Consider the following 25,042-nt stretch of genomic DNA (forward strand, 5'->3'; position numbering starts at 1 on the left):
TGAAGGTGACTTTTCATAGCAAGTGTCCAAGGACAGACTCTTGGATACAGCAGGTTCTCTCACTTTTCATCAGTCACCTCTTGGGCTGAGCTGACAGTGCCTCTAATAGCAACAGATTTTTGTCAACTGTACCCTTCTGTTGGATTTTTTTTTATTTTCAAAAATTAAATTACTTCTGCTGTGAAAAGGGAATTGACACCAAAAAATGGTATGAAAAAATAAAATTGATTTCATGATAGAAGCTGACAAATTTGATAAAAAGTTCATACTTGAAGCTGCTGCTTTCTTTGACTTCTTTTGATCAACCATTCACTTCCTCATCCCCTTATCCTGTTTGTGAGCTTAGCAGGTGTGCTGTTCTCAGTAACAGTAGGGAGTTTCTCTTCCCCCAATTCCATCCTACACTTTCCTGGTTTTCTTTTTATCCTTCTAATTGCTTCTTTTCCATTTTCTTCAGAGAATCTTTATAGTAGTTATTCTAAATGAGAAACTTCATCATCATCTTTGTGATTTGTACTTCACATACCATTTCCTCTATTAAAAAAAAAAAAAAAAACAACCAAAAAACAAACAAACAAACAAAAAAACACAAAACAAAAAACCCCAAACAGATAAAACTCATCCCATCTTCCGGGTACCATTCTGTGGATGCTTAGACATCAGTTTAAGAATAATCTTTCCTCTCTCATCCCCTTTCTCCATCACTTTCTACTGTATCAGCATATTGGTTGTCTTAAGCTTGGAACATAAACAACATCTTGAATTTGGGTATTTTTCCTATTCCACATCCATGCTAAGGTACAGCTTTCTAAGCTGTGCGCTGAGCTGAAACTCTCATGCAGGTTCTCCACGTTTCAGTTACTACACTGGCCTCTTTTCAGCACATGACAAATGTCATCTTGTCTCATTGCTGCCACTGTTCTGCACAGATTATTTTCCTAACATCTCTCTCTGTGTCTTTCCCCAGTTCCCCTTCAAAGCATCAAATACAGGCAGTTTGTTTTCAGTTTTATAATCCTTCACAGACTGACTTCATGATACCCATTATTCCTCATAAAGTAGGAAAAAAAAAGAGCCATTAATTTCCTACTTTTAGATTTTCAGATAAGCCCCATTGTACTTTCTCCTGTGCTGTCTGTAATGATTGTGAGGTACCTCATTATCCTCCTCCAAGTCAGTCATTCAGACTTCTCCAGTTTATGTATAGAAATCTTAGGCACATATATTGCCTGCTATCATGACAGGTATTTCCTATCAGTCTGTCACTGTCATCTCTTGTGTCACATAGGACAATCGTTTTACTCTGTATCTGTGCAATACCTACAGTATGGTCCTGGTCAGCAACGTGGGAGCTTTCATACCACTGCAGTACTTCCCATGCTACGGCTGCTGCTACCGCTTCAGAGTCTTTCATCACCTGTGTGATTTACCATGTGCATCGAAGTGCTTCATTCTAACAGGGTAAAATATGGCCTTATAATTAATTTTTCTGCATTACTGATTCAGCTGGAAGTTTTTGGTCATCTGACCTTTCTGGGGGGACAAATCATGTGCTTCTGTGACCTCAAAGTTTACTGAAATTGCAGAGCACACACATCTCTATTGCATCTAAGAAGACTCCAGTACTTTCAGTGTACAAGAAATATTTGTAAATGTCTCAAAACCAAATATGTTTTTAAAGTAAGACCAAGAGGTATGATTCAAAAGTACATTCAAAAAGCCTTTGACACGGTCCTCCAGAAGTGATTGTTAAGAAAACTAAATAGTTCTGGGTGAAAGTTAAAGTTCCATCATAAGTTAGAAATAAGTTAAGAGACAGAAGATAGAGTAAGAGTAAATTGTCAATTATCAGCATGGCAAAAGGTTAACACTTCTGTCTACCACTGACCTGTACATTAAATAACATTGTTTAATATATTTATTAATGAACTGGAAAATGGGCTGAAGAATGTCATACATGTCAAAATTTAAAGATGACCAAAAAACTTATTTAGCCTTATCAAGATTAGAGATGACTTTGTGGCATTCCAGGGTAATGTAGTGAATGTCATGGTGGTAGAAGAAAGACAGTATTGATTAATATGATACATATTGAAGAGTAATTTAACTGCTTACCCTGGTAATGTAACTGTTTGCAATGATTGTTAAAAATGAAGTATAATCACAGTGCGGGAGAGGAAACAAGTTGTGTGTTCTTGTAACAGTCACATCTTTCCTCGATCTACAGTAAAATGGAAACAAGGAAACAATCCAAGATCTATGAAAATTGAGAAGTGTGCTGACAAAAATATTATAATACTTTTTTTATTTTGATGTATAATCTCATGATGTTGTGCTGAATTTGGGATGTTTCATTTTAATATAAAAATACTATGCCTGAAGAAGGATAATTTCTTTTTTCCCTCTCTCCACAGATACTTCTGTTATGCAATCCAACTATTTCAGACCATACATTGTCTGTATGTAACTCCTAGCAAAGCTGTACTTTGAAAGCCACAGGGGAGTGTGGTTTCATGCCCATTCATATGTATCTGTATGAGATATTTTTATCAGTGAGCTTTAATTTCAAAACCAGGATAGTTGTTTTTCTATATAAAATATATTCTAATTACATCACAGAATCATCTAGGTTGACATCATTTAGCTTGTTTCTAAAAATGTTAGCAGAAAATCTGATATTAATAATGCTAATAATAATTTGTTAGCTGAGAAAGAATAATTGCATTTAATGTTTGTGAAATTTATTTACTCCTTAAATCTTTAACAGACAGAAGAAACTTGTCATTTAAAAAACTGATGGAGCTTTGGTTCCTAAAGATCATGATAGCAGGTTATTTACCCAAATCAGTTACCCAAGCTACACTACAACTGTCTTTGTACAGATAAGTGAATTATATTTCTAATGTATGCACATTCTTGTGAGTTGTCTGTAGAGGCTTTTCATAGTTAAATTACTGTTATAGTGCTTGTTCTGCTTTACACTCAATCTCTCAGTCCTTTCTGGTTATACATTTTTATGATTCTAAACTTTATTAAGAACAAAATATACCACAGCCTCTTTATTGTTTGTATTCGGCGAGCACTGTTGCAGTCTCTGCATAAAAACCTCTTACTTTTTATGACCTGAGTCTCTTCTTGTTGGAGCAAGTACTTTGGTATCTTTGCACAGTTCCTGCCCAAAAGGTGATCCTCATTCTGTTGTCTAAATGGGAGAGCTTTCACCTGAATTGTAACATTAGAAAGCATGAGACTTTTAGTCTAACTCCTTCCAATTCTGTCTCTCTACGCTTGGACTATATGCCTGTGAAGAATATTTATTGTTTATCCTATTTAACACTCCAGTCATATCACAGACACTCCAAATACTGTTTCCTTCTGATTGGTTTCTTTTTTTTTCCCGCTGTATCCTGTCTTCTTGGGACTACAGTAGCCTGTGTTCATGCATAAACTGGATTTCTGTTCCACAGAACATCTTCTTTTCCTGTCTAAAGAATGTGTAAATCTCATCAGACTAATTGCAGATAGGCTAGGTCAGGACCCTGAAAGATGAATGCCAAGATTTGTTGGATACAGTCCATAGCAACCCTGTAATGGTTCAGTCAGGAGGGACATAAAGTATAAAGTTTAAAACCCTAGTTTGTAAATCTCTTGCACTGTCCTGTTCTTTAAGACAGACACAGCCTTGCCTTCTGATTGCCATGAATAACCTATCCTTTTCAGTGCAGCATGGTCTTTTTCATAAGACCTTGTAAGTCTTACTGATATTTCTCTTAACCACCTCCATTCCTTGGACTGCCTTTCATTTTAGGATTTCATATTTTTTAAATGGGACACTTCCTTCTTTAAAGAAAATTTATTTAGGTCACTAATCTCTTAAATCAGATAAACACTCACTTGTCCTCGAGGACATGCTTTGAAGGACGTATCATACTTCTGTAGTTGGGCTAGAAGTTGTAACTAGTCATACATACAGTAGAGTTGGTTGAGAAATCTGTGGGTGAGAAACTCACAAACTACCAACTGAAAGAAGAATTTATGAGAAGATGCAAATGCAAACATGTGCAAGGACACAAAGATGGGATATCTGGAAATTCAATTCAAAATATTGATTATTCCCCAAATAATAGAATTCAAGGTTTCCAGTTCACTTAAAATTCAAGAAAAGTCCTGTTCTACTTATTCAAAGAAATTTCTTTTCTAAGTATGCATGCAAAGAGTGCCAGTACTGTTCTGTGAATCTGAACTACACCAAACTACAAGCTGATCACACTGTGGTTTCTTGCTTTGTAGTGGATGGTGCACTTTTTCGGTTGGACTTCTGTCATGTTATGTACTGTAGTATGAAACCATGAAACTACAGGTGACAATTCATGTTTTAGAGTAGTTGGCCTTTTCCTAGTGCATGTGTGTGTAGCATAAACTGCCAAGTACATCAGGAAAAAAGCCTTTTTTTTGGCGAATAATTAATTACAAGAAGACCAAGATAAAATGGGAAAGCAAAAATAAAACCAAGATTTTAGTTTTTGAAAAAAGATACTCTCATTATCTGATTACATCTGGTTTTAAAGACTGTTAAGTAGTTACACATATGAGGATAATTCTAGTTAATATTATGTAGTCCTTTAGGACTGAAAAAATTCTTCAGTTTCTCCAATTGACTAAATATCTGTATGAACCAGCAGACTTTTGGCTCCCTTGTTTCTGTTGAATCATTCTGCCACAGAGATATATATCTGCTCAACAAAGAAGGATGCAGTGTCAGCTATGAAAATGTATGTAGAAAATTTCTGTATGTTTCTCATTAATGATTTCCTGCATTTATAATTGCACGACAGCTGTAGGTGCTTGTAAGACCACTTCCTTCATTAAACGGTGTCTGCAATATATGTTGTTTTTTTAAATATTTGTCAAGTAACCCTTGGAAGGAAAAAGCAACATATGAAAAAGAGAAAATACTTATTGCTAATTTTATTTATGATACTCATTTTTTCATCATCTTTTTTCAAACCCACTTTAGAACATTTTGATCATTTTGTTTTGTGTTCTTTTTTTGTTACCTGTTTTGTTTTGGGTTTTTTTTACCTCTGGTAGCTTGATTTGAAACTTGCCCACATTTACAAGTAAAGTTAAACAGTACCAGCAGTGTCACAAGAAAACAGGGAGCAACGCCATTGCGGGAAGTTTGGAGGAGTGTCCTGCACAACATTCAGTACTTCTAAGCAGTATCTTCTTGACCTTCAATTTAAATTTGAGACAGTCACTCTTATCCAAGAACTGATTGTTCAATCATTTTACCTGAATGGTCACATCTTTAGGGAACAAGATATGCACACAAAAAGGAATGACTTAGGGTTGACGTCAAAGCCTCTTGTGCTTTGCCAGCTTGCAAGGTTCCTTTATGTTTAGAAAAGCTGAAGAAACAAATAATTTGTGCAGGGCCTTGCATGTGAGGGCTGTTAAGGAAAAAAGCAATTAACCAGAAATTTTTTTAATACCTTCCTGGGTGAGAAAGTTCAGAGGCACTTAATGTACTGTTTACTTCAGCTATGACATGCAGGTCACAGAAGCACCTCATGTCTGAATGTTGTTTTCTCAGTGGGATCACAAGACTGATGGGACTATGTCTGCATCAGGGACCTTATTTTCGTGCTTTCACTAAAGCTTTCAGTGTGGAAATACATAAGGTGCAACTGAAAATGTTTCTTGGTTCCAGGGATGAGAAGGGAAGAGTGTTCCTTAGGCATGGTCCACAAACATGTGTGGTCACCTGTGCTTGCTTGTAAAAGAGATCTAGAGTAAGCTTTGTAAAGCTACAGCTAGTAAAGCATTCACCAAGTCATCGAACGGAGCTGTTCCCTATCTTTGCATGTGATCTCAGCTCAAAAGTCAGGCTTCTAAGTGTGTTGTTTATGTTCAGAGGAGTATGAAAGTAGGTGATACTAAGTCCGATCCCAATATCCTGTGCTTGTGAGTGCCCACTCCACATGCATTACAAATGGTGGGCAGAGTAGATGATAGGATAAAAATGTGAGATCCTTCCCATTTACATTCTCCCAGCAATGTGAGGCTCAAGAACCTTTTGTGTTCAAAAGCCTGAAACAGATTTTTCATCTATCACTTCATAAGTTTATTTTTAAAAACATGTAAAGTTTGGGGGTTTTTTTCCTTGCCTGTTTTGTCAAAACTGGTACTTTATTTCTTTCGTAAATGTATTAGGTCCTGTTTCCAGGCATTCAATCTTGTTAAACTTCAGAGAAAATTAAGAGAGAACAATGTCAACATTCCTATCACAGGATCAGACTTCTCAGATCCAGCTAATGCTCTTTGACTGTGCTTCAGAAGCCAGAGATCAACTTCTTCAGAAGCTGAAATCTAGCAGATTTAAACTAGATTTATAAGATTATTTACTTGCAGTGAAATCATTAAAGTTCTATATGGTAATCATGAGTGATTTAATGTACCAGCAAATCTCTGCACAAAAGCTTGCAAGATGTGACTGTGGTATCTCCCTGTAGTTGCCTTCTCTTTCTCTCTCACTCAATCTGTTCTTTTTTTCTAGACAATTATCTGATGATTTTGGAAGTGAGGAGTCTTTATTTTCAGGATCTTGTCTGCCATTTCGTCTGACTCTTATAGATGGAATGTATATAAATTTCTCTTTCAAGTAGACAGATTTTGTTTCTGTAATCAGCTGGGAAATATCCTGGTGACAGCTCTTTGTTTATATTCTACACATATGCCAAAACCCATAAATACGTTTTCTCTGATCAGTGTTTTGCTGTACGATACTGAATTATAAAAAACTATAAGAGCATATTCAAGGCTTATATAGATCAGTGTCTGTAAACTGAGTGTCACGGGTCAAGTCTACAAAATTTGAAAGGTGAGGTTGTTTCTTCCCTACTTTGTTGAAGTTGTTTTTTCTGATGGGTAGACAAAGAATTATAATGTTGAGTTTCAATGGTTTACTTCCTCAGAAAATTTGTTTGTAAAAGTAATAACTCAGATTTATTTAGTGCATTTTAATTCTCCATGGGAAAATATTTGAAGGTGGTGTTAGAGCTAGTCAATACTGCTTAAATGATGGAGAACTGTCTGTAATTTTATTCTGGAAATCTTCTGAAGGTTGAGGTTTCTGGCTGCCTTGGAAGCTTAGCAAGAAGAGTTTGTCTCAGACATTGCTTACTAGGATCCAAACAAAAAAATCACCTAATTTGGTTTGTTCGGAGTAAAAAGACAAGGAAAAAAGAGCTTTCATACAAGGATTAATTTTAGTACCATTTACTTCTCTGTGCACACTTTATGTTTAGATGCCATTTATAAATATCTTATTATCATTTTTTAAATTTATGACAATTTATACCATGCCTGATGACTGTAATTCATGCATTAAACATGCACACGTATTTTAACAATATTTGCATCTTATAATATGCTTTGTAACGACTTGTCATAGACTCATCGGTTAAACATTTATTTTACAAATGCATTTTGTAATATGCTGTGGTAATAAACTATAAAAAAGTTGTCCCACCTTGTAATATTTTCAGATGAATGAATAATGCATAACAAATTCTACCTTCATTTAAAACATGACCTCTATTCTGATGAAATCTGATACATTGTCTGGATTTATGGTGATCACCGAGTTGTGTGAGGTGCTGTCAATCTGCTTTCTGATTAATTTTCTGAGTTGATAAATTTGAATTAATCTGTAAATATTTACAAAATAATATGGATTATTTTTTCTTTTTTGTTGTTTTTTTTTTTTTTTTTTTGTCCACTTGATTCATTCAAACCAAATATACTAACCCCCGTCATGCTGTGAGCTAATTTTCATTCAAATCATTTCTGGAAATTCAATTCAGTTCTGAAATTGATTATGAAAATGGTGATTGTTCTCTTGCTGCCTGCCTAAGTTTGTCATATGTATCTCTAAAGAGGCCTAATCTACTGTCACATCTAATCTTATGAGCCGTGTGAAGCTGAAGGGTATATAATACTGGAAAAGTTAATACCGAGCAACTACACAATAAAAACGTTGGTTTACTATTTATTATTTTTTATTTGGGCTACGACTGATTTTATATACTTTTTAAACTTAGTGAACTTTATTCAAAACAAAATTTTGCCTTAATCACTATTGCCATAAGAGCCAACTTACTGACTATCTGACTTCCTGAAGCACTGTGCTGATTTTTTTAATAATTATTTTAGTTAGTACCTAAGATTCCCTGACTGGTTTGTGTGTGTGTGTGTGTGTGTGTGCGCATGCATGTGTAGATTATAACATTTTTATTAATTTTATTCCACAACAAGAATTTTTCTTCAAGATCAAAGGGAAAGAAGGGGATTTCAGGGTTGGTTAGTTGGTTTGTTTAGGTAGGATACAGAATATTATAGGGTTATCCATACATCTGGTAATAGAATGAAATTATTGAGGATTTTAGCAGTGGTTGTTGTGTGTTACCTTCCCATTCCTGGATGAAATGATGGTTTTACTTTTGCTGTTCACATGGAATAAGTTTCAGGGCATTGTATCTATCTGATGCAGCCTGAATGTGTGAAGTCAATATAGAGTAGGCTGATTTCACATCTATTTAACATAAATTACTACTTCAGATGCAGACTGATGGGAAGTCAACATTAGATAATTGGTCTCTTCGAATTGGGCTTTATTTCACCAGACAATAGATGGTTACATCTTGTCTCTGGCATTCACCTTAACAGTCCAGACTCAAGAGCCTTAGGCCACCATTCACAGTCAACGCACTTTTAGTCAACACATTGTTGTCAATGCACAGTCAACATACTTTTAAGAGGCAGTTTACCCCATCTAAATTACATATCTAATTAGGATTTAATGAATTGCACCACAGAAATGCCTGGTTTTCTCCTTTGATTATACAGGTAACCTCAGATGACCAGCATAGACTTTTTGCATTTGGTAGAGAGATATTCTTCCATTCCCACTTTAATTTTTCTTCTTTTTTTTTTCTTTTAAATAAATTACTGCTTATGAAATGAGCTGGGCTTATTGTCAATAGAGCTTTAGGCTGCCCAGGAAAGTGGTAGTGTCACCATCCCTGGATGTGTTTAAGGGTCATTTAGATGAGATGTTGGGGGATATGGTGTAGGGGAGAACTTTGTAGAGTAGGGCTGATGGTTGGACTCGATGATCCCAAGGGTCTTTTCCAACCTGAATCATTCTGTGATTCACCTCTTTACACACTGAGCATATTAGACTACATTCCATGTAGTCAAACTTACTCATTTAGATGGCATAAATTCTGTTATGGAAGTCTCTCTGAACATGGAGAGAATAATTAACTCCATTTCAGTGTGCTATTTTTTTGTTAGTGTTTCTCATTAGGTGAAGGGAAGCGACTAGTTGGGATATGGTGTTCTGGTGATATGGCATCTATTCTATAGCATCAAGACTATGAAATACTTATTCTGCATGGGCTTACAAGCATTCATGAAACTTCGGACTAGTCATCCAAGTACTGAAATGGGTTTGGTAAAGGTGAATTATTCAGTCTTCTATCACAAACACTTTAGCCATCAGTTGTCCTATTCTTTTAAGATGGCCTCATAATTTGAAAAACATTGCTGTCTTTTTCAATTAAAAATATAAAATTCAGCTGTCATTTTTTTGTAGGAAATTTTACCTATTTTTTCTCCAGTGACCATTTTTGTTAGAATCCTTTTTTCTTCTTCACTCATCTTTCAAATGATGAGTTTGACTGCCTTGTTTTGTAGAAGTATAATGACTTCCGGAGTTAATTTAAAAAAATGTTTCTAATGTGTAGCAGCTTCACTGGATTTCTGAATTTTGATTGTGCACACTGTGTCTTTGAATACACCAAAATGATGCAGGATTCTGGTGGTTTCTCATCTGTTATATTCTCATCTATTATAAATCACATTATGGTTGCACAAGCAATGCAGTAAACATCTGTATTATGTAATGAGAATTTATTTTTTTAAGTTTGCTCAGAAAGCCCAGAGATTCCACCCTTTGCCGTATTTCTTTGCAACTTGTCATTCTTTCACATGTTTTGAATAAATATGATCTATGCGCTTTTGTTGTTACTTGGCTGCTTCAGGATTTCTGTAGTTCAGATTCATTGCATTCCTTGTGTTCTTGGAATTGCTTTTCTTCATTTGGGATATAGAAAAGTCCGTAAGACACATTCTAGAAATTTGATTTTTACACATTGCATATGTCTGTTTATACATGCACGTACACAAGGGTATATTTACATAGATGGATATCATATCCTATCCTATTACAGATAATAAACTGCAGGGTTGTTTGTCAGGCACTTTTTTCAACTGAGCTTTACTAGTCCTTTTCCTTCTGTCATTCCAAATCTCTGAAGTAAATACCAACAACAATTTCTCAAGGTACTATTTTCTGGTTTGTCCTTTTTTTTTTTTTTTTTTTCTTTTGCGTGTCAGTTCTTTTTCAATAGCACAGTGACTTGCAGGCCAGAAGAGAGAATGTCTGATCCAAAAGTAGTGACATATTCAGCATCTTGACACTTACAGAAGCCAACAGTAGGGTCTTTGTATCACAGGTTAATAGGAGATTCTAGCTGCCTAGTAGATTGCACACTTGATTTAAACCCTGGGAGGTTAAGACGCAATAGATTTTCAAACTACAGTATTCATACAAAAATAATTGTAATGTTATTTTGGTATTTCTAAGATGTAAAAGTTATCAGGCTCCATCAGAAGTATATAATATTAAAATCAACTTTATAGAAAGGAAAAAAATCTCTGTGATGCGTTTTAAGATATTTTTGAAGATTTTGAAGTTAGTTTTTCTTTTATATAATTCACATTTCCTACATACATGATGATGTGATGTTGTATAAAGGTTTTATTCTAGTTTTGCTTGGGAGAATCTGCATAAATCACATATGGTTTCACCATTTGTGAGTAATGTGGCAACTCCAAACTCATGTCAATGAAACCATCATACTGCCATGTCATGTACTGTATATAACATACAGACACACTTATAATGAGCTAGAGGATAATACTGAAAATCATTTCCCTCCAGGCTTGAAAAATGACCAAAAAGTAGAGGTCACTTTTCATGCCTGGGGAATAATAGATCAAGAAGTTAAAACTCCAATCAATACCTATAACCTTAAAATGTATTTTAATGTGCTGCAGCTTCAGTTACCCTCAGCTGAAGCTTCTCTATTTTAGCTTACAGGGTCTTGTGACCTCAGCCCATAGCAGAGTTTCAACAGTAATAGCGACAGCCATCTTGGATAAATGTAAGTGAAATTTTTCCTCATTTCTATAGTTTCTGTCCCTCACATTCACTTTTGGAGTTTTGTTTTTCACTCAGGATGTAGACAGTATTCCTGACAACACTTCTGCCATGTGCCAAGTAGCATGATTGACACAAAGTAGCAGTAAAGCAACTAAGTGGGACCTCTTGCCTTTTAAATGTCACAGTATCAGACTCATCTTATGCTTTTGAAATGCCAGTATGATGAGCTTGCAAGCTTTATTTTACCTGCAGATAGCTTGATGGTAGTTTCCATTATCAACCATGATTAATCTGCAAAGAGAGAAATTGTAGAAAAATACTTTGGCCCTACAGTCATGTTTCAGCTAAAGCTAACGATGAAATCTCGGAGAATTCAGAAAATATTTTTCTAAAAAATAGTTTGCCTTCTTCAATCAGCTTTATCATTTCAGTTCTGCTTCGGGTCATGTTGTGGTAATCCATTCCCAAACTTAGCTCTGCATTCACTGTTGTATAAATGTGGGGCTGGAGCTAGAAAAGTATACACTTTATATGTACTGCCTGTGTAACAGCTTCCAGAAGTATGAGATAGGGAATGAAGGGTGTCTGCCCACTACTGGTTTGTGAGAAATACCGAATACAGTAGATGCTATTAACATCAATGTTTTTTCAACAATTGTTATGTCATTGTAATGGTGGCTATTCTATCATCCTAATACAAACAGAAGAAAATAAAAATAGTGTTATTCATTAAAAAAATCCTGTCCTGTATGCTGATAGCCTTCAGAAGCTGGCATTTAGTAGTAACGTACAAAAGATACCTGGACCTAGGTCTTGTTCGGTATTTAGTTCTGAATTGGCCTTTGAATTCACTATTCCTGAACAATACAGTATCCTTGATCTGTTAAATCACCATGCCACCCCTCCATCTTCTATTTGTTTATATACATAAATAAGTATGTAACTTACTCACATACCTACAATTCCAAGTCTTTATTTACATGTACAGGCTGTAGTTGCATTGTAGCACTGTAGCTGCAGTGGTAGTTTTTTTATGACTTCAGATAGCTAAACACATAGTTGTTCAAGTGCAGCTTGTTCTCTTCATGTGGTTTCATAGGCTGTATCTGTCATGAAATATATGAAATGAAGGGCAGCACATATACAGTCATTAAGGCTAACACTAGCAGAAGTGAAACTCCCTCCATTCATCTGTCTTACAAACATGTCATTCAAAGATAGGTAAGGGGCAGTCTTGGTGTTTTACCTGCAGACCTGTAGTCAGCTTAAAAAGTCATTAGAATTCAGGTCTTCTTGCAACTATATGGTTATATTAATATCTCCATAATGGGTGTGAGACCAGATCATACACAGCAGGGTCTAGAAGCTTTGAGAGTAGAAGAGAGTGTATTGAAACCAGTTTGTGATTATCTTCAATTTCTGCTGTGTCTCAAACTTCAGTATGCCATGTAGGTGGGAGGTTAGGCATTGTTACCAGCCACACATAGAAATCAAGTAGTAAAAGAAATTGCATGCCCAGAGTCTATTCTTTTTGACTAAAACTATATGAATGAAAAAAAAGGTGTAAGAAATGTTTGTTTAGCTCCAGTTACTAAGCAGGAATGTACTGAGTCATGAAGAATAATTCCTAAAATTTCTCTGAGGAAACAGATTTAGTTGAAAACCCATGCAAACCTTGTGGACCAATGTCTCAAGGGTAAAGTTGTTTCATAATAATAACCATAAATATTCATTTAATTTCAAAAGAGAAGAAGGTGTTCTTACATTTGTCATTGCAAGACTGAGTTAATGAAAGGCCTCTGAAACCACTGACAGTAGGAAGTATGTAAGATTTTGAATGTGTGTGGGTATAATATAAAAGATCAATTTGTGGGGAATTTCTTGAAATCAGCACTAGAATGATAGCAGTTTCAAAACCAGACATGCCTATATGCTTATCAAATACCAGTAACTTTGTTGGAGCCATGTATGCCAACATAAATTCATTGCCACTACAAGATCAGTCCTGTATCTATAATCTTTTTGACACTCTAGTTTGTGACATCTCTGTCCCATTAAGTGACGTGATCCTTCCATATAAGAATGATCCCCTGCTTTGATAACTGTCTCAGTCTTGTAACAACATCAAGATTATTGAATTAATAGAATGACAATGTGATTCTATACATCTTCTTAAAACAGTATTCCCTTGTTAATGGATAGTTAAAGTGTGTGTTATTTCCTGTTCTTATTGTTTATGTAGTTCTTCCAGTTATCTTTGAACAGGGGAGACAGACAAAAATTAAGAGGATGTGTTTATGTATGTCAGACTTGTTTTTTTTAATGGAATATGCGTCATGTTTAACATTTTGCGTGTATATATATAATATTTAAAACATCCATATATAAATACATATATGTCTAAATGTAGTGTTGGGGTTTATATATTTGTCATTATTTATTGAAATATAGTATTGAAATACTGTATTGAAATAGAGTAGAAAGCAATTTGTGAAAATATCTTACCGAAAGTGTAGTAGAGCATGCTCAGAGTTTGTACAATATGAAAACTTGCTATAAAATGGCTTAAGATATTCAAAAATCAGGTGCTCTCACAAATCCAGTTTGCTAATCCATTTGGCAAAATAGATATAACATTACCTACTTTATATGTGATACAAACTTCTAGGAATTTCAGTTTCTTTTTCATGTCATGCTATCGTGTTTCCAAAAGTCTAGGTAGTGCAAGAGGCATTAGTGCTCCTTAATAAAAAGTATAAACTACCTCTGAGGATTTTGTATGGATACTGAGGTAATGAAAGTACTGGTGGTGTTGCAGTCATAAATACCTAGTTAGGTTATTGCTGTGGTTTTTCATAATTGTTATTACATTCTTAATGTATAAAAGACAGAGAAATGTTAGACACTTACTGAAGAACAAGTCTATCCCCACAGTATATATTACTGCAAAAGTAAATTTTATTCAGTCTGAAATCTCCTTCCTTTTAATGTTCCATTCACAGTGATGTCTAGATGGTTGGAGTGAGTTTGGGAGTTGTGGAGATGTTTTTTGAAAGATCTGTGCGCCCAGATTTCCCACTGGGTTTGTTTCCAAAATCCACACTTCATGCCATCATCTACAAAGTAACAGATAAATTTTAATTGTTTGTTTCTTAATTCCTTTGCTTCTTAAATTGGGAGATGTGCTTTGATTTAATTCAAAATTCGTTCATTCAAAAGAATTACTTCAGGATGTCTTACATTTAGCAAAACTTACAGTGTGTCTTTAGCCACTTTAATGAGTTTGCCATTCAGAAACTCCTGTCATCACTTCTGACTAGAAATAGATAGACAGATAGATGCCTGTATACACCTTTCTAGGCAGCCCCAAAGCATTGCTACTTCCCCAAGAAAAGGTAAATAGTCAGGTAGAACTTCTTCCACAACTCTGTAGACAGGAAGACACCAACAGCAGGTCCCCTTCTCTGTTACCTGGGTGTCTTACCTGCATTCTCCTTCCATGTGTAAATACTTCTCTAATTTTCTTGTGTTTGTTACCACCGATTGCTATTTGTATAGTGTTTATAAGGTTTATAGAGAAAATAAAGATATCCATTGTTAACAATCTAGGATTATTCCTTAACTGCTTTTTTTAATTGACTGTTCAGATTTCTCCTTTTCTTCTTCTTAGATCTTTTTTTCTAGCCCTTGTTGTGACTTGTAGCTGAGTCTGAATGTCCATAATTTAGAAAACTCTTCAAATTAAATAAACTGAGTTTTCTTAATGCTTCGGTAAAATGATATTTTTGACCTCTGTGAGGTTTGCCATGGTTGGGAGTAGGAACTATCCCACTGGAAAGAATAAAAAATGTGTTGAAAAATGTGAAATATTTTAGCAGTAGCAATATGATTGATCCAGCATTGAATATTATATTCATTAAGTATTCAATTTACATTTGTATTTATAACTTTTCAGTACTAAAACACTCTGAAATTTATTATATTATTGTATCAAAAAAAAAGATTTTGAGGAAGCTGAAACATTTCTATATTTTCAAAACAACATTCTTCATATTAGTCAAAGGTGCATAATGTCAGTCAGATTCACTTCAAAGCAAAACTTTCATTTTGAAATTTCCTTGACTAATATTTTTATAAATACATATTGTAAAAGTTTGATTTTAAAGAAAAAAATCTGCATTGCTCCTCAGCAGTATTTTTAACCCTTCAGAATTTCTTGTGAATCAGAGAAATTCCTTTTCACACTGTTGATTATTGCTAATTCTTTATATTGCAGAACTGGGTTGTTTTTCTGCATATTCTGGCAAGAGGGAGACATTGCTGTAGCACCTGCACAGCTTAGCCATATTTTTAGTCTTGATTTATGAAACTGTATTTTTGAACTTGCTTGCACTTCCAGATGGAAACTTAATTTTTCAGCTACTAGTCTTAATTTAAAGGCAGGTCTCAGTGTCTTCTTACAGATTCAAAGAACTGTGGAAGCTCTGGTAAAACGTAGAAGGTGGTATGTGAGCTTTTTCTTAGGAGCACTGTAAACACTGTATATATGTGAACTGTAATACTGTCTTTTGTCAAAAGGCTAATATTCAAGGTCATACAGTATTTAAATTAACACTTCTGGACTTTGGTAAGCCCAGGTCTTGCAACAACCTTCATTCCCTCGATCAGTCCTAGGGGCAGTTGTTACTGTCAAACTTGGGGGCAAAGACAGTGCTGAGTTTGGATCAGTACTGATTTCAGAGTTGGGTCAGGTATTTAGGTACAAATGTGCATTTTCTTACATTTGTAAGATGTAGTCAAGCATAAAAAGAGCTGTTGAAGTTTTGATTAATAAAGCAAAAATTCAGTAAGAGTGTAGTAGTGAAAAGCATTTGTTTTTACCGTTCCATTTTGTCAGTAAATGGTATTCTTTTTTTCATGATTAATTATATCTTTGCAAAGCATTTACAGATTTTTATACTTGTAAGTACATGTCTACAAATAATGATTTGCTTAATTGATGGAAAAGGGGCTTGTGTTAAATGTCCAATAACTTTTGGAAAATAAACAAAGTAAGAAAGTGCTGAAGTAGACTGCTGGGGGTGTTGTGGAATCTCTCTTGCTTAAAGTTTGTAAAAACATTTTGGAAAAATGTCTGTCAAACAAAACAGTTTATTCTGCTTTTGAAGAGAGGGATGGGCTAGCTCACTTGCCAAGGTGTCATCTTTTTGTTCTGTGATTTGCATTATGCTCTTTGAATAGAAGCACTTTTATTTTAGCTTATTTCTTTTAATGAAATGAGTTCAAATTAGATTGCAAATCAGTGGTTATAGCAATTATGCCTGTGTGTATATTTACTGAACATCGTTTTGTGAAGTTTTTTAATGAGTAATCTAAATAGTATGACAAAGAAGTTACATCTATTACTTTTATAATTAATATCTGAATTCTATAAGGTAATCTCTGTGTTGTTTCTAAAACTAAATAAAAGTGAGAAGCAAATAGAAGTTTGTACAGAAAATGCTTAACAGAAGTCTTTGGCTCAAATCTTGTGGAAGTTTCTGTGCTTATTTCAGATTTACACTATGATGTAAGTAATACTGAATTTTCATAGGATCAGAGGTATGTGACTAATGATTTTGTGTATTATATAAAGAGCCAAATAAAGCCAAATTCTTATGAATCTAAAATTTTCAGTGGATCAGTACTCAAGAGAGCTTTGGAAACTACTGCTTTATTAAATGCTAGGCACTTTTACGAAAAGAAATTTTGAACAGGTTTTAAAAAATAAGGACTTAAAAGCTTGTTATTTTCAAAACTAACAGAGAAGATGTTTCCACTCCCTCCTCTAGCTTAGAGCACTGGTTGCTCTCTGAGGTGTAGGGAGTAAGGGGGTCAAATTCGTCCCCTGGCAACCTGCGCGCAGGGAGAAGAGCCACCTGTCAGGCTGCTCTGGCAGCTGAGGTAGCCATTGGCACTCACTAGCCCAGTGCAGAGGGTGCCGGTATTGTTCTGAAGTGGAACAGTTGAGAGAAGAGTGAGTTTCTGTAGCCTGCTGTTTAACTGACACTCCTGACAAGTAAGAATCCTGAATGCACGTCCCCACAGTGGTTTTAGCCCCTGCCCAGGTTCTCCTCATTCACTGGGGAAAGGGGATGTGGGACATGATCCTGGCCATCACAGCCTTTAAATTAAATGCATTAAAGGCCCCTTTTGTGTCTTTTCAAAGGAGTCAAGATTTTCGGTTTAAGAAGTGTCAAAATACTTTTTTTTTCCCTATCTGCTGTCATAACTGCCTTTTTTTTTAGCAATATGCATTTTGTATGGTTTGCGTTAATTTAAATTTAGGGTGCTGTTTCATGCGGTGCTTGGCTTGAAGTGTGCTGCTTCTATTTCTGATTAAAAGGACTTGTGGGTCCAAAACGTTTGTCTCTTGGTAGGCCTATTAAAGCTCTTCATTTCCCTACAAACATTGCATCATAAGAACTTTAAAAATATGCATTCTGTTTGGTAGCCCTGGGAGTGCTATATATGTTTTTTCTGACAAGCAGCCTCCGATATCTAATAAATCATAGTTCTGATCATCTTTTGAAAAGATAAATAATACTTTTGGTTTATAAATGTGTAGTGACATCCTTAACAAAAATACATTATTCAAGAAATATCAACTATATTTTAAGGTAAGTTAATGAAGATATGTTCAAAGATTGTAATAAACTGTATAAAAGACTGAAGAAAATATGTTGCTAGGTGCTGCACCATTTTTGTGATTCCTCTTGAGAATGAGTTAGCTAAAATGAAGGTGCTCTGCCAGCTTTATTTAAAGATCCATGCTTAAAAATGACTAATTTTATAGCATGTATTTTCTGTTTATGTGCCTGTCAGTTTTAAACAGCCTTTTATATGCAAATGAATGATGACAGTTCTATATTCTGTGTCATTTCTTCACTAGAGTTTTTCATGCTATTGGAATAATCCCTTAACAGATATTTATAGAGTTTTTACTGTTATTTTGACAAATCAGACATTGCTATTTAAATGATAAAAGAAAGTAATTTTAATACTTTTTGCACTGGAAGTTCTAAACTTTTTAAAAATTATGTATATTTCCTAGCTCTATTTTAGTAAACCTTTTACAGAAATTGGGTCTTTTTAGTTCCTTTTTTTTTGGTAGGAAAGATCTGTACTTGGAACTTGTTTCTAAATAAGTGTATCACTAAAGATCCATCTTTATTGCTCCTTCAGTCATTTTGCTGTATGTGCCTATACCAAGTTGTGTGTTCCAGTAAGTTAGTTCATGAATATCATATGTTCTACCAGTACTAAATTTGTCTCCCATTGGAGATAGATTGTTTTGCTGTAATTTTCAATATAAACAAACTCAGGCTTATTGTCTGTAATTTTTGTAGTTCATAAAATTGTTGCCTTAATATGGCCAATGTGCTCACAAGGTGACGAGTCGGTAGGATTTCAGCTGTACTGTCCATTGCAGCACACGCCTAAGCAGTGGCCAAAGAGAGTGCTCTGTGATTTCTAAAGAAAGCTGTAAATTTGCCTCATCTCTTAGGTAACACTTCATATTTTGATACTAAGCCTAGGCATTAATTTAGACTAAAACCAGAATACAGTATTTCTGTAGTCTTTGAGAAAAAAAGTCACTGTCAGGTGACATAGAAATAAAGTGAAAGGACAGAGACACTCACCTGTGTCTAATGAAGGAAGTGACATTTCAGTAAGTGGCAGGTACTTAAATATATACTGTGTGTTGGCAGTCTCCCAAGACTGCTGATGGAAGTGTGTTTGGGGAAAGGAGCAGTGTATTGAAGAAACTGCTGCTTTGAGCTGTACCATGAGAGTGGGAGTGGAGACTGGCTACAAGCCTGGTGAGAGTCACCAGGCTAGCAGAAGCCTGGTATATTCATCTGAGGTGGGAGTTAGTATGGGACAAAGAGAGAGAGCTTTTGTTGTGACAAACTCCCATGTTACGGTTTATGTTTCCCATTGGATCTCATTTTACTTCTTCAGTTCTCCTGATCTCTATAAGCATTTTTCTTTATTAGATGACATTTCCGTGTTAAAGTTAATGAAAAGATTCAATCGTTCTGTTATTCACTTTCCATATTATTTATTTCTGAAAAGACTAAAAAGTACTCAAGCCATGCCATGTCTTATAAAACTGCCACATGATGCTGTGTTAAGAACAGAGGCAGAAAATTCAGTATGTATACGGAAACAGATCTGACTACAGTCCTCAAACACTGCATTTGTTATACAGTTAGGTGTATGTACGAACAAACAGCAAGACAGTAAAACAAAATCAGGCATACAGAAATGTCTACTCAGTATGTGAACATAGCTGTATTTTATATAGAACAGGAAAACTGCATATCCTCTCATATGACACATCACAAGAACATGAAATGCTGCATTGGTTTCTGGTTGGCTGGAACATTAAAACAAAGCAAAAGTTAGTTGCACATGCAGTTGTAAATGTCTGTGACTATGCAAAGCAGGTGTTTTTGCAAGAGTGAGTAGCAGATGGTTATGTTCATCCTAATACTTGATGTGTGTACAGTAATCTGATCTGAGATTCATGCCGATTTTGAGAATTTTCAGCCCGAGGAATTAATACAAGGGTGGCTTCAGGATACTTTGCCTTCCTGATCCTGGTTAGAGTAGGCCTTGCAAAGAGTCTTCGGGTGTAACCCCTCCCTTAGCAGAAGTTAGTATTTTAAAACTTATGTTACAAGTTTGAGAAAATAGTTAGCGCACTGTGGTTTTAATGTTATTAAACATGTTGGTAGAATCTGGACTGGTTTATGGCTTTATTTATTTTATTTATTTATTAAATAAAAACTAAGGATTATCTTAGTCGTCCATTTGGCTGTCCTTGTAGCTCATGTTCTTATGGGAATATACTTTCCATATTGTCTCCAAACCTTTTGAGAGCATTTTTGTAAAATACATCCATGTAATTTTTTTTTAAAAAAGAACCAAGCCGCAACCCTACACAAATTTTGTACATTGGTTCATTTATTTTCCTTTTTGAAAATCCTGTATGTGCTTTTTAACTCAGACTGTTTCTTACAAAAGAAGTATGAAGCCCATGTATTAATTCACTAAAGATCCTTCTCCTCATGTCCACGATATATACCACAAAGACACATAAACAATAAAAGTGCTAGCAAATTATTCTGAACTCCACAGCACTGCTTTTAAAATTTTAACTAATGAAAGGCTCTTTCGAAATTGCTATAGAAAGTTCAGATTTACACAAACAGGTACACAGAAGTTGTCTGACCTGACAAGAGTTTTGTTGTCCTAGTTCTGGCCTCTCTTGACAGTGTTGGTCTCTTTTTTTTCTTGCACTGTTTTAATCTTTGTTTGTTGCCAGAGATGGATGGGGAATGCTGATGGGAATGGTCAGAAATGAGTCAGTGACTGCATCGTCTCCTTATTTTCTTTACAGCCGGCTTTCCCCTGTTCACTGTCTCACAGTATACAAAATTAATTGTCTAGCAGTGAAGAGCTAGAAAGCATCTTGCTTCATCTGCTCCTCAGTCTCCAAGAAGCAGACGGTTAGGTTGCAGACCTGCATTTCAGGATTGGTGATATGGCCCTCTTTTATCACAATCTGTACAAAAGAGCCTAGAAGTGGATGGATAAGGGATTTAATTCAACCACCAGACAGGAAAATAGGTGGATTAGATTAATCCCAACACTACTTGAAAGCCTGAGAAGTGTCCACATGTCAGCTGTTCCATGGGCCAAATGATAGTCTTTATTGCTTAAATATGTCTGGGATCCATCCATTTTATTCAGAGATAGGAGCAACTAACACCAGCTCATACCCATGCATTCCTGATGAATGTACATAAAGCTATACTTGTTGGCATTGGCAGGGTAAAGATCAAACTTTCCTATTAAAGGCTACTTTGGCTGAGATCAGAAAATGCTTCTTTTATCTCCATCTCAATAACATCCATATGATCTTCTACTGATAGGCTTGGATATTCTATTTTCAATCTTAGGCAACTGCAGCATGTGTCTTCGCTATGGCTGTCAAGATTCCAAGGAGAGGGGGCAGGATTTGGAATGGAAATCTTGGATGTGTTAAGTGGGTCCTGGTCAAGGTGGCAGTGATACCCAAATCACTGTGATCTGGGTCTTTAACCTTTCTATCTGAAACTGTCTTTTAAGTGGGGTTTTTACGTCTTATGTGCAAAGGTTACAAAGAGGAGTAGCTCAATAACCCATGTGCTGACCACAGTTTGTGCTGAGTATGTTTATGTGAGCTGGAGATAAAAATTGTAGTCTGCCATTTGGTCCCATACAAATTTATCTTTGTTATTGATGACAGCTGCAGGAATAGGGGCAGGTAGGAAAGAGTAAGTTGCCAAGACTAGTAAAAATGTATTTTTAAATGCATTTTTAATAAAATTTTCTTAATATCATATTGATCCCATGATTAGCCACAGAACATATAAGCAAGCTAATGTCAAAATTTAGGCATATATCAGTGTGGCCAGATTTTACATGGGTATAAACAGCAGCTGGAGAGAGCCCTGGCTCCTCCTATTGTCAATGAGCCAGTTTTTCTAAGCATTGTACAAGTGAAAATTGCACTGTGTCTTTTTCATAACTTTAAGCCCAGGGAAATGGTAAGGTCTCTGCGCTCCTCCAGGGGAAGCTGCATTCTGTACCGTGCAGCCTTATAATATATATAATACTTATAAAAGGGCAGCTGCAACAATAATGTGGAGCCTGACTATTTATATCAGTTTCCACTGGGATTGTACTGTTGACTTCAATGGTCTTCTAGTACACTGTGTTTACATGGATGTAAAGAAGAGAAGAATTTGCCAAGAATGTATCACACTATATACATGTAAACAGATTGTCAATATTCAGCTCCTGTACAAGCAACAAAGTAAGGGTCAGAAAGGTTGCTATGTCTGTCCTTGTTCTGAGGAGTGCAGGGGACTAAGACACCAGACTTCCACAGTACACAAAACTCATCAACTTCATAGATTTGAAGATCTGGTGTTTATACATATATGCTTAAATGGGACTCTGGCTTGGGGATTGTCTGGCTTTGAAAATCATACTACACAGATGCTGATCATGCATGTTCAAATAGTCTCCATAATTGCAAAATAGACCCTGATTAATTCTCCCATTTTTTGCACCAGGTGAAATGCTTTGTTTAGGTCACCTGCAGTTCCCTGGCTAGTTGGTGAAAGGAGAGGAACAGATTCCAAGTTAAGATGACAAGTATTCAAGATGTAGTTGGGCTGAATTATTTGATGATTGTATCACATTTTGTGTTTGACATCTTAAGATTTCTCTTTCAAAAAGTGGAGTTGCCTCCATTTTGTATCTACAAGAATTGTTTCACTCTCTTCTGCTTTAAGCTGGAAAAAGGCAACAGAAGAGTCATTCTGCTGAGCAAGGAAAGATATTTCTCTTGGCTAGTCTTTACTTCCTCTGAAAACAGAAACTCTTCGAGGGGGTCAGAGCAATTATCCACTTCTGAAGACCTAGGAATACAGATGAGAGCCTTCAGCCTGTTGCACATTTTATAGGATAACGAAAATACAAATGCAGAAAATTTTAAGGTGGTGTAACTGAGTATCTCGGGATGGCATTTGATTTGGTCATGTGGGGAAGGAGTATTTTGGCTGGTTTGGAAACATTTTGATGGAAATTTAGAGTATCAAATTAAATCTCTTTAAAATGCAATGTGCTACTCTTGGTTTGGTGGGGGTATTTTTAAACCAACAGAAACCTAAGTCAGCCAAGGTCAGCAGTTCTGCTGAAATTTTCTAAGGCTGTCTTGTGTGTATTGAGAATTGAAGCACAGCAACAATAATTGCATCATTTAGCACAGTATAGTGATTTTCTGAAACAGTTATGTAAGATTAATAAAACATTTTAATTGATACCTATTTACATATATACTAAGAATTATCTGTAGGTAACATAATTCTGGTTTGAAAGCATATGGGGTATCTCATACACCTTCACTTTAATAGTAATTTTGGTGCCTCTGAATGGCTACACATGAGTAGTTCTCTGCTTCTTCACTTCTGTGGGGTTCAGTTGTACACCGATGTTTTGTTCTGCAGCAGAAAGGAAATGAAGTATTCTCACCACTGAATCTTGCTACATGCCTACATCAGGAGGTTCCTCACGTGATTTGTGGAGATGAATCTCTCACACAGAATAATTCAAAATTCAGAACAGAGCTCAATTTATTCTGTCTGAATTGCCATCTAAAAGAGCTTATCTCTTTCTCTGTTAACTGTATAAATAGTATATAGACACTCCTCCTAATTTAAACTGTTAAAGTTACAAGCTATGATCTGCCTGACTGCAGGCAGGGTGCATACTTGCTGGGATTGTCTTGTAAGAGGGACGCAGTGCAGATGAATCTGGTTTTCTGATACGCAAATGGTACAATACTTCTCGAAAGCTAGTTTAGTCTGTAAGCCATACAGTCCTCGAGCTTTCTGTAGGTCTTGTAGTTCATTATGATGGTAATTTTTTATGAGGACTGCAGCTCATTAGGAATTGGACTGAAACTTGTAATATTATTGGCCATCAAATAGTTTCAGCCAGCAATAATTCCTGGGTTTCATTGACCTGGGGCAAATTCGTACCATTGCACTAGAGCTTCATATCCCATTACTCACATTTCAAATCTGTAAAGCTTTAGATAATATTTGTTCTTGAAACATTTTCAAACTGGGAAATAAGTTTAAATTTCTCTTTTAATTCTTGTTCCTGTAGTATTTGAAATGCACATATCGATGAAGAGCCTAAGTATACATTGCTGTATACATGAATCAGATATAACCTTTCATACACCTAACTTCTGTATGGGCAGGGTTGTCATGGGGGAAAAAGACAGAATATCTTGTACACAACTAGCATGTTTTGACATAGGAAAAATGTAAGGCATGTTAGTAGTCTTTGATCTTTTTGCTCACCCAATTTATGGGTTTCTGCATTTCAAACTTCCAGCATTTGTGCTCATTACTGCTCTCCCATGGAAAAGGTGGGATACTTTGGGCGAGTTGAGTTCTTTCCAAGGAATCTCACTGCCTGTGAGACTTGAAAGTGCAATTTGCTGTAAAGCACTAGGTAAGAACACGGAATTTAAAATCCATTACTCTGCAGTGATGAGGTTTATCCTGAAGAACCTTTACGTACACTGACCATGGTTTGAAAAATGATATCAGAAAATCAGAATGTTTTTTCATTCAGTTATAGTATTATATCCAGTGTAGCAGGAAATGGTTTTGCATGACAGTACACATGTAAATGTCAATGCATATGTCATTTACACTGTATCTGGGTGTTCTGTGAGATTCACAATGATCATGTTGGAGAAAACGGTCTCTGTTACACTAAATAAAATGTGCTTAGTAAAAATTGCTAGCAATTTTTTTCTAGACATATAATGACATGGTAAGAATACAAAACAAAACCACCAGAAACAAACCATTTCTCAAGCAGTAATATCTACAGGACAAGTGATCTAAATTGCTGGAACAGAGAGAGTTCATCACTGCACTGCAAAAGAACTTGAAATATAACCTAAAAGCAAGTGAAATACTGATTCCAAGCTTTGAAATAACAGCAACAAATTTACCTACAGACAGAAGATGCATGGAAGCAATAAACGAATTATACAAGTCTTACACACGCAATCTGATTATTCTGACCAAAGTGTTAATTGGATCCTAACTGCCAGATCTGATATCT

The 25,042-nt window shown here is 35.6% G+C and overlaps 1 protein-coding gene across 5 annotated transcripts in view; it reads left to right on the forward strand.

Annotated features, from left to right (window-relative positions):
• Positions 1-25,042, forward strand: part of FOXP2 (forkhead box P2) — a 444,944-nt gene that overhangs the window by 348,982 nt on the left and 70,920 nt on the right. Inside the window, exon 3 of one of the 5 annotated variants that reach the window (XM_074903124.1) lies at positions 11,224-11,294. The exons of the other annotated variants lie outside the window; for them this stretch is intronic. The gene's annotated coding sequence lies outside the window, so the exon portion shown is untranslated. The remainder of the gene's footprint in view (positions 1-11,223; positions 11,295-25,042) is intronic. 5 annotated transcript variants of the gene reach the window in all.

Source organism: Athene noctua, chromosome 3, assembly GCF_965140245.1.
Source record: "Athene noctua chromosome 3, bAthNoc1.hap1.1, whole genome shotgun sequence".
NCBI classification, from domain to species: Eukaryota; Metazoa; Chordata; class Aves; order Strigiformes; family Strigidae; genus Athene; species Athene noctua.